This window comes from Hyperolius riggenbachi, chromosome 10 (assembly GCF_040937935.1).
Source record: "Hyperolius riggenbachi isolate aHypRig1 chromosome 10, aHypRig1.pri, whole genome shotgun sequence".
NCBI classification, from domain to species: Eukaryota; Metazoa; Chordata; class Amphibia; order Anura; family Hyperoliidae; genus Hyperolius; species Hyperolius riggenbachi.
Genome location: NC_090655.1, coordinates 70,638,402 through 70,648,928, shown reverse-complemented (window position 1 = coordinate 70,648,928; position 10,527 = coordinate 70,638,402).

The following is a 10,527-nucleotide window of genomic DNA, read 5'->3' as shown; positions in this document are numbered from 1 at the left end:
CCACCAACAGAGAGCTCTGTTGGTGGGGGAAAAGGGGGGAGGGATCACTCGTGCGCTGTGTTGTACGGCCCTGCAGCTTGGCCTTAAAGCTGCAGTGGCCATTTTAGAGAAAATGTGCCTGGTCTTTAGGGGGGTTTACCACTGTGGTCCTCAAGTGGTTAAATAAGATGCTTGTGTTGGGCATCTTATACTAGCTGACCATCTACTGCTTTGGCTAGCGGTTTCAGGTAATACTAGCCGATCGGCTATCCATTAGTAGTCACTATGGGCATCAGGGGATGCTTAGTGTAAGGCAGTAGCAGGGGGTTCCGAGTGATAGGAATTAGAAGTGGGGTTAGTATTAGGTATCAAGTGGGGAGGTTAGTGTTAGGCAGTAAGGGGGGGGGGGGGCAAATGTTAGGCGGGGGGGGGGGCAAATGCTTTTCTTTCTAAAAAAAAGTACACTGATGAAAAAAACAAAAGGCTTATATTATTCCATTCCTGCCACTCAGTATTTTGATCTCCTGCCAGCGTCAATCAGACTGTGCGGAAATATAAATTTGAAATCAATAATTCATAAATCCAATCAGTTTGTCTTGTCAAAATTTGTTTGGAGTTTAGACTGTAGCAGGCTTAAACAGAAACGTTGTGCAAAATGTAAAAAAAAAAAAAAAAAAAAAGATCTTAAAGCAAACCTGAGCCCAAGATCAGGTTTTCTGTTAAATAAATTATCTTCAAAAGAGGGAAGCCTCAGGATCCGATTGAGGCTTCCCTTGGTCGGCGGTAGCCGCCCAATGCTGAGCGCAGCCCCGTGTTGCAGCTCTTCTCCTTGCAGTCATGGGCACACGAGAGTCAGGTGAGCACGGCCACGCATGTGCAGTAGGATGGAGCCTGCGGATCCATGCTACTACGCATGCATAAGCGGGCTCGAGCGTCTAGAGCATGGTCAACAATGCGGGAGAGGAGCTGCGCGGCCATTGCTATGTCGCCAATCTCAAGGCGGCCAAGTTCAGGGACGGAGAAAATCAGAGTAAAGAGGGCAGCCTCAAAAGGCTCCCTATCCACTTTTGTACATGGTGAGCTAGACTAGTCTCCTGATGTTGCTTCTTGTCTTTGGGGTGTCCCCCCCCCACCCGTTCCCCAGGCCCAGTCCACTTCACTCCACAGCCTACTGGAAGTTACTCCATACAGCACTGAGCAATTCTGAACTGCCCTAGTGAGAGTTCCAAACCGCACATGTGCAGTGAAAGAAAGAAAGCCCAAACGCTAACTTTTGCTATGGACTTGCTTTTCATAACTTGCACCTGATCAGTTCTGTATCGATCGGCACCGCTTGGAAAACGTGCACAAAATAATTTCACAGAGTGTTCCAGTCGAATACTTAAAGAGACTCTGTAACAAAATGTTCAGCCTTATTTCTTCTATCCTATAAGTTCCTATACCTGTTCTAATGTGGTCTGTCTTATTGCAGCCTTTCCTAGTTGCACAGTGGCTGTATTATCTCTGTTATATAATCTAATCTTCTTTCCTTTGTCAGCTTTGTCGGCTTAGGCTGGAATGTGCTTCTCTGCTGTGATAGGATAGAAGTTATGCACATCCTCTCCACGCCCCCTCCAGGCTCTGTATGAGTCACAGACTGAGCTTCTCTCAGCCTATCACATGCTAGTTAGCAACTTTTTCTTTTGTTTGCAAATTCTCCCTAATACTGGCAATTACAAGCCAGGATCTCAGCAGGGAGTGGCAGAAACAGCACAAATGGGCCCAGGAGAACATAATGAATAGAATGGTATGCGTTTTATTGTAAGAATTTTAGAGTACAGATTCTCTTTAAGACATTGACATAAGACAAGGGACAGAAAAAGGGAAGGAATTTGACGACAATGAGCAGCATCAGACGTCTTCGGAGGAGGTAATCTATTCCAACTTGTGCTGAATTCAATATTTTCCCCAATTTAGGGGCACTTTGATTACCGTATTTTCCGCCGTATAAGACGCACTTTTTCTCCCCAAAAAATGGGGAGAAAAAGTCACTGCGTCTTATACGGCAAAGGCAGGGAATCCCCGAGTTACGATCGCTCGCCCTTACAAACCGCCGACCCGCCGCATCATCGGGGATTCCCTGCAAAATCCCCACCGCATGTCTGGTGTGCCGTGTCCCCCCTTCTGTTACCTATGTGGCCGCTCTGACAAGCCCCGTATATGTGCATCAGATTATGCGTATAAAGTCTTTCCTTGCGTCGTGTGGCCCGCCAGCTTTGTCCCGCCCCCCCCCCCTTCCCGGTCGGTGTCTCCCCGTGCCTGTTAAAATTAGTTCTAGACAGCGTATCTTACTACATCCACGCTGCCCGGGGATTGCCGATGTCCTCACTTCTTGCTCTAGTGACCGGCGCTTGTGGAGATGACGTCATCTTTCTAATTTTAACAGGCACGGGGAGACACCGACCGGGAAGGGGGGGGGGGGGCGGGACAAAGCAGGCGGGGCCACACGACACAAGGAAAGACTTTATACGCATAAGCTGATGCACATATACGGGGCTTGTCAGAGCGGCCACATAGGTAAAAAAAGGGGGGACACGGCACACCAGCGGAGACAGAGAGACCACACAGGGAGGCAAGGGGACATGTAATACGCAGGGAAATACAGGGGGCTGGACAGAGGCTACACAGGGGTCAGGAGGGGGGGCAGTCACATAATAAGACAACACCACAGGGGACACCTGGGGAACAGAAGCTGCACAGAGCAGCCACACAGTGGGCGGAAGGGGGGCACCCAGCGACAGAAGAAGACACCTGGGGGCACAGGGGACACCTGGGTGCAGAAGGGGACACACAGGAGGTCAAAGAGGACAGAAGGGGACTTCTGGGGACAGAAGGGGACACCATTATAAGACACTCCTGGAATATGGACACACCAGGATTAGTATATATATTTTTTTCCCCTGGATTTTGCCCTCTAAACCTGCGTGCGTCTTATATTCCGGAGCGTCTTATACGGCGCGAAATACGGCAAATTCTGTGCAAAGTCTCTGTATAAAATTAAAAAGTCAAAAATAGGAAGTAATACAGTCAATTTGAGATGCAAAGGTGTCCAACTAACTGGCAAGTCCTAAAAGTATAACAAGGTAGTAAATATTAGTTTGCAGGTTACGTTGCCAAAAGAAAATACAGTAGCAGGCAATGGAATGTGTCCTCTTGATGTGTTTCATGGCAAGAGAACACTTTCCGAGAGGGTACCATGAAACCTGATGACGCAATACTGATGTCCAAAGATCACGAATGATTAAAGACCAAGCTAGGATATGTATACAGCCACTAATGGTCAAATATTAAATTGCATCCAAAAATAAGCAAATATTTCACTTGGTTGGGATTTAAAGGAAGCCTAAGGCATATTGAAAAAAATGTATTTTACTTACCTAGTTTTTTTATAGTCTTAAAGGTCCCTCAGTGTCCTCCCTGTCACCTCTGTTGATCTGCTGTTTGTTGCAGTTTTTATAATAGCAATTTGCAAATACTACATAATGTTATGAAGAGTGTTCAGATTAATTGAATAGTCCTTCTTTGCCATGAAAATTAACTGAATCCCCAAAAAACCTTTCCACTGCATTCCGTTGCTGTCATTAAAGGACCTGCTGAGATCATTTCAGTAATCGTCTTGCTAACTCAGGTGACAACGTTGACAAGCACAAGGCTGGAGATCATTATGTCAGGCTGATTAGGTTAGAATGGCAGACTTGACATATTAAAAGGAGGGTGATGCTTGAAATCCTTGATCTTCCATTGTTAACCATGGTGACCAGCAAAGAAATGCAAGCTGCCATCATTGCGTTGCATAAGAATGGCAGGGTGGCTAGTAAACTACGCCAACGCGAATCTACGCGTCGTAGTACGCAACTACGCATCGTAGTTCATAGGCGAAGTTTAAGAACTACACGTACGCATTTCCGTGTAGTCGTAGTCTCGCTATGCGAAGCTTCGCCCGCTACGCGTAGTTGACTTCGCAATACATACGGTAACTGCTTCTATATGGATCATTGCGCATGCGCAGAAATATTATTGTCCTTTTATACGCATACAATTCCGCATTGGAAGGTGTAATGTACGCTTATATTAGTTTATGTTTGCAAATAGGTTGAAGGTTATTGCGGAAATTATTCCGCATAAGGGCATAAGCGGTCGCATCAACTACGCTTCGCAGTACGCGAAGCTTGCGTATTTCAACACGTAGTCTACGGAATGCAAACGTAGTGAAGTTTCTTATTACATAGCCGTAGATTGCGAAGCGTATTTGCGTAAAAATACACATAGTTCCAGCGTAGCGAAGTTGGCTGACTACGAGCATCCCTGAAGAATGGCTTCACAGGCAAGGATATTGTGGCTACTAAGATTGCACCTAAATCAACAATTTATAGGATCATCAAGAACTTCAAGGAAAGAGGTTCAATTCTTGTTAAGAAGGCTTCGGGGCATCCAAGAAAGTCCAGCAAGCGCCAGGATCGTCTCCTAAAGAGGATTCAGCTGTGGAATCGGAGTACAACCAGTGCAGAGGTTGCTTAGGAATGGCAGCAGGCAGGTGTGAGCGCAATTGCTTGCACAGTGAGGCGAAGACTTTTGTAAGATGGCCTGGTGTCAAGAAGGGCAGGAAAGAAGCCACTCTCCCCCAAAAAATCAGGGACAGATTGATCTTCTGCAGAAAGTATGGTGAATGGACTGCTGAGGACTGAGGCAAAGTCATATTCTCTGATGAAGCCCCTTTCCGATTGTTTAGGGCATCTGGAAAAAGGCTTGTCAGATAGTAGAAAAGGTGAGCGCTACCATCAGTCCTGTGTCTTGCCAACAGTAAAGCATCCTGAGACCATTCATGTGTGGGGTTGCTTCTCATCCAAGGGAGTGGGCTCACTCACATTTTTGCCAAAAAACACAGCTATGAATAAAGAATGGTACCAAAACACCCTCCAACAGCAACTTCTTCCAACAATCCAACAACAGTTTGGTGAAGAACAATGCATTTTCCAGGACGATGGAGCACCGTGTCATAAGGCAAAAGTGATAACTAAGTGGGGACCAAAACAGTGAAAAGTTTGGTTCCATGGCCTGGAAACTTCCCAGATCTTAATCCCATTGAGAACCTGTGATCATTCCTCAAGAGGCGGGTGGACAAACAAAAACCAACTAATTCTGAGGAACTTAAAGAAGTGATTATGAAAGAATGGGTTGTTATCAGTCAGGATTTGGCCCAGAAGGTGATTGAGAACATGTCCAGTCGAATTGCAGTGGTCCACTGCAAATACTGACTCTTTGCATAAATCTCATGTAATTGTCAATAAAAGCCTTTGAAACTATTTATACTTGAGTACATCACATAAACAACTGAAACAAAGATCTAAAAGCAGTTCAGCAGCAAACTTTGTGAAAACTAATATTTTTGACAGTCTCAAAACTTTTGGCCAGGACTGTAAGCACTCTTAAAGTGAACCTTAAGCCAGAAAAAAAAATGAATTTTACTCACCTGGGGTTTCTATCAGCCCCCTGCAGCAGTTCTGTGCCCTCGCAGCCACTCACTAATCCTCTGGTCCCCCGCTGCCAGCTAGTTTCGTTTTTGCCGACAGGCCCGTCAGGACTGGCCAAGCGCAGCTTTTTCCGCATTCCCGACTAATTAGCGCTATTGCCGCATATCTATACGTGCGCAATGCGGCAACGCGTATTTTTGTACGCGTTGCGGCCCGCAATAGCGCTAATTACAGTCGTGAATTACAGACGGGCCTGTCGGCAAAAACGAAACTAGCTGGTTGCAGGGGACCAGAGGATTAGTGAGTGGCTGCGAGGGCACAGGACTGCTGCAAGGGGCTGGTAGAAGCCCCAGGTGAGTAAAACTCATTTTTTTTTCTGGCTTAAGGTTCACTTTAAGCAATACCACCTGCCCCTACCGGATGGATGTGAGTTAATTGGACAATTTACATTCTCATGCAATTAACACTGTACATACTTCATGGGCACTGAGACAAAGTCAGAAGTTGGAGAAACAAGAAAGTTAATGGTGAATACATTACGTACCCACTGGGCCCCCTATGCTCCAGGGCCCCATAGCAGCTGCTATGGCTGCTTTGGCTATTGCTTATCCCTTGGCTGGGTCGCGTACTACATGCTTCTGTTGACCCAGCAGAGCCCCTCCTCACTGTGCAATTACAAGTCTTGCTTAACTATACATCTGCAGAACGCTCCCAGCCATGAGAGATACATCAAGGAGGCACGTCACTGAGCCAATTGATGCACAGTAGCGCGGGACCCAACTGACTTATGGACTTAATTAAAGCGTAATTAAAATAAATCAACCGTAATTAAAAAAAACTGTGGATAACTATGGAGAGGTAAGTCTCGGGTCCTTTAGAGCCTTCCCTTTCCTCTCCTGGCCCCCACCGTAAGCAGCCTTTGACTGAAGACTGCTCTGTGCCACCATGGGAGGTTTTGGAAGTCTTTGAGAGCGCAAGGGCTCCCAAAGATAGGCTGCTCCGTAATGCGCCTGCATGAGCGCACTCTTTCGTGCATGTGCAGTACGGAGCCGCCCCTCTTTGGGGGCACTCGGGCTCCCAAAACCTTACAAATCCTCCCATGGCAGCAGATTCGAACAAGGTGACAGCACTGGAATAAGGGAGTCGTAAGAGGAACGCGAAGGCTCTATAGGACCCAGAGTCTTCCCTCTCCATAGGTGAGTATGTTTTTTTTTTTATTTCATGTCTGGCAAGTTCAGCTGTATGCTTGTTTCTAGCGTGATTCAGACACTACTGCAGCCCAACAGACCAGCAGGTCTGCCAGGCAACTGGTATTGCTCAAAAGGAAATAAATATGGCAGCCTTCATATACCTCTCACTTCAGTTGTCCTTTAATATTGAAACACATTCTTTCTTGCTGAATTCACAAAGGCAGTTGACAGCATTACGTTCAGCTGCTCTCCTGGGTCTCACTGGCGCTTTCGAGCATCTGCCAACAACTGGCATAGGCCGAGGCGTGACGCCCAACCCTTACATCTGTAGGGGTGGCAGCCATCAGAAAGATGTTACATTTGGCAGTTGTCTACTGGGTAATAACGGCACCATGTGTCCAGAGCCAGTTCTAGGCTTTTTGCTGCCTGAGGCAAACTTGTGAGGATGCGTCCCCCTGATTTGGAATGATCGCACAGCACCCAACAATTTACTCTGCTTCATTTAACCACTTAAAGAAAACCTGAACTGAAAGTTAAAAGTCAAAATAAACATACACAAGCCATACTTATCTCCCGTGTAGTCTACTCCTTAATCTTTTTCTCCTTTCCTGCGTCCTGTTTGTCCACTGTGATCAAGCAAATTCTCCGTCCTCCATTTTGAAAATGGCCATTACCCCATAACAGCTTCATGGTCAGCACACTGGTAAACTGTAACATCGCCCACTTGAGCCATAGGGAAACATGGACATTAACTGGCATGTCAGTTGTCCTCTCAGCTATAACTGACATCAACTGATATATAACTGACAGCAACTGATATATTTCAGTTCTGACAAAATGTTGTCAGAACTGGAAAGGATCGTTGTCAGAAGAAAATGGTGAGCTTCTGGGAGGAATTGATGGCAATGCAACTATGTAATGTTCATTTAAAGTTACCTCGTGTTTATTTTAAATAATTTTACTCAGTTCAGGTTCACTTTAAGTACCAGTAGTCTCTGCCCCTTAAGGTGTCGGTTGATTGAAATCTACGCCCTGGCAGCCAGGTAGCTATCAAAACAGGGCGTAGATTTCAATCATCAAGGCCCTTAACTAGTTAATGTTCTCACATTCATTAACCACTTAAAGGATACCACAACTGACATGTGGCATAATGAGATAGACATGGGTATGTACAGTGCCTAGAACACAAATAACTATGCTGTGTTCCTTTTTTTCTTTCTCTGCCTGAAAGAGGTAAATATCAGGTATGTAAGTGGCTGACTTAGTCCTGACTCAGACAGGAAGTGACTACAGTGTGACCTTCACTGATAAGAAATTCCAACTATAAAACACTTTCCTAGAAGAAAATGGCTTCTGAGAGCAAGAAAGAGATAAAAAAGGGGGAAATTCTTATCAGTGAGGGTCACACTGTAGTCACTTCCTGTCTGAGTCACGACTGAGTCAGCCACTTACATACCTGATATTTACCTCTTTCAGGCAGAGAAAGAAAAAAAGGAACACAGCATAGTTATTTGTGTGCTAGGCACTGTACATACCCATGTCTATCTCATTATGCCACATGTCAGTTGTGGTATCCTTTAAGGACCAGGGGATTTTGCAATGATCGGTGCTGCGTGGGCTCTACAGCCCGCAGCACCGATCAGGAATGTGGCAGGGTGATCAGACTTCCCCCCTTTTTTCCCCACTAGGGGGATGTCCTGCAGGGGGGGGGGTCTGATCGCCGACGGCTACTATTGATTTGCGGGGGGGGCTCCTCCAAGCCCCCCTCCGCAGCGTTTTCCGGTCTCCCCTGCTTTCCCTCCCTTCTCCTCTGTGCGGCGCAGGACGGATATCCGTCCTGCGCCTGATAGGATAGGCTTCTGCCTATCAGATGCCGGCGATCCCTGGCCAATCAGAGGCCGGGGATCGCCGATCTACGATCGCCGATGTAAACAGAGGGGATTCCTTCCCCGCATGTTTACATTATGCGTGCGGCGGCTCGCACACTGTTCACGGAGGCAGTCTCCATGAACTGCTCCATGCTATACCACTAACGACCCGCCGACGCCTATCGGCGTTAGGCGGTCATTAAGTGGTTAAATTAGGGGCCCCAATAGATTGTGGGGCCAACTGAGTAAATTGGATGCTGGGATTTGGCTATATAGTGACACAGGAGGTGGCAGGGGTTATGGCACCAATGTTTGGCTATTATATAGCTGATACAGCTAACTCCAGATATCACAATCAATCAATGGGTGCTGGAGTTCGGTCAATAAATAGCCAAATGACCGTGCTGCAGGAATAGGCAATAACCATTATCGGCTATGAAGGACTCCCATTGGCTGCGCTGCTTGGCTGTACAGATTAGCTTTAGGCATGAATGGAGCAGAGTTCTTGTTAGGCGTAGGTAGGATTGGTTAATGTTAGCTGTAGGTATGCAGGAAAATAATGCTTAGCATATGTAGCTTAGGTATGAGGGAGAACAGTGTTCAGGGTAGGCAGGGGCAGGGGCTTATCTTGCACAGCCTGGGACCCCCCAGCAAAATTCAGCAGGCCGAGCTCCCCACCTCAATCCTCACAAATCCCCCCCCCCCCCCAGCGATCTTTCAGGGCAGCGGCAGCAGAGCCTATACTTGACCTCATTCTGGTGGGACAGGTCCTTCACCGCTCTTTGTAGACACACTGTGGAGCCTATTAGCTTGCGGCTCCTCCGACACGACACTGCATGCCATGTGATAGGAAGCTGCAAGCTAACAGGCTGCATGGCGCGGCTACATGGAGTAGTGAAGAGGACCTGTCGCATCGGAATTAGGTAAAGTATATGCCCCACTGTGGTTGCCGCTGCTCTGCACAATCTCAGAAGTGCAGGGGGGAGAAGAGGGGTTTGGAAAGTAAGAGCAAACGCACACAGGGAGCTGCCACTGCCGGGCCCCTTAGCCCCTCAGCCCCCCTGTGATGGCAGGGCAGGGGCTATAGACATGCCAGTGGTTAGTGTTAGGCATAAGTATGTATGTGTTTGTGTGCATGTGGGGAGGGGAAAGACAAAAAGACAACCGAGAGCCCCCACTAGTGTATTATTGATAGATAAGTAGCGTATTAGTAGTAGTAGTTAAGATTATACTCACAAGTGTGGGTTGCCAGCCTCAGGCAACCACTCTCAGTGCGTATGGGGAAATTCGACCTGTCCCCACTCAGGCTAAAAGGAAGTCGCTCTCCGTAGAAAAAGAAAGGGTATAATCACCCATCCACCAGGTGGATTTCAATGTATAAACAGGAAACAGAGGCGCCAACAGAATAAAAATAGTAGCCAATTAAAACCAAATAAAATGTTGGTGGCGAGGGTGGACTCGTCTCTCCAACAAAGAAACACAACCGCTGTGTACGTGCAAAAAACTTTTTAATCTAATTTAGTAAATAGTACTCCAAAAACAATTGCAACGCGTTTCTCGGGTCTCAAGCCCGCTTCCTCAGGCAAAAATGCAACAGGAGTAACCGCGCAGTAGTGTAAGCTGATGTAGCGTCTCTGCGGGGAGGGGGTGGGGAGGGGTCAGAGTAGTATCATCCCACAGGCAACCTAGCCAGGTGCTTGGAGCTTAGTGGGTGTCAAGGGGCCCATCTGTCATCACCTTCGTTTGACCTCTCTCCACTTCAGCTTACCAAAAGGACCACAACGGGCCCCCAAACCTACTACCTTGCCTAGGGCCCCGTTACATCTTAATTCATCTCTGGTGGGGGTGAGGTGGGTGAGGAGGTATAGGTTGCAGAAGCCAATAGTAAAATATTGGTAATATTAAATTCCTTATGTTCAAACCATCTGCAACAGCAGGCTTCCAAACCAGCAGGCGTTATCACATGCACGCAGCAAGGAA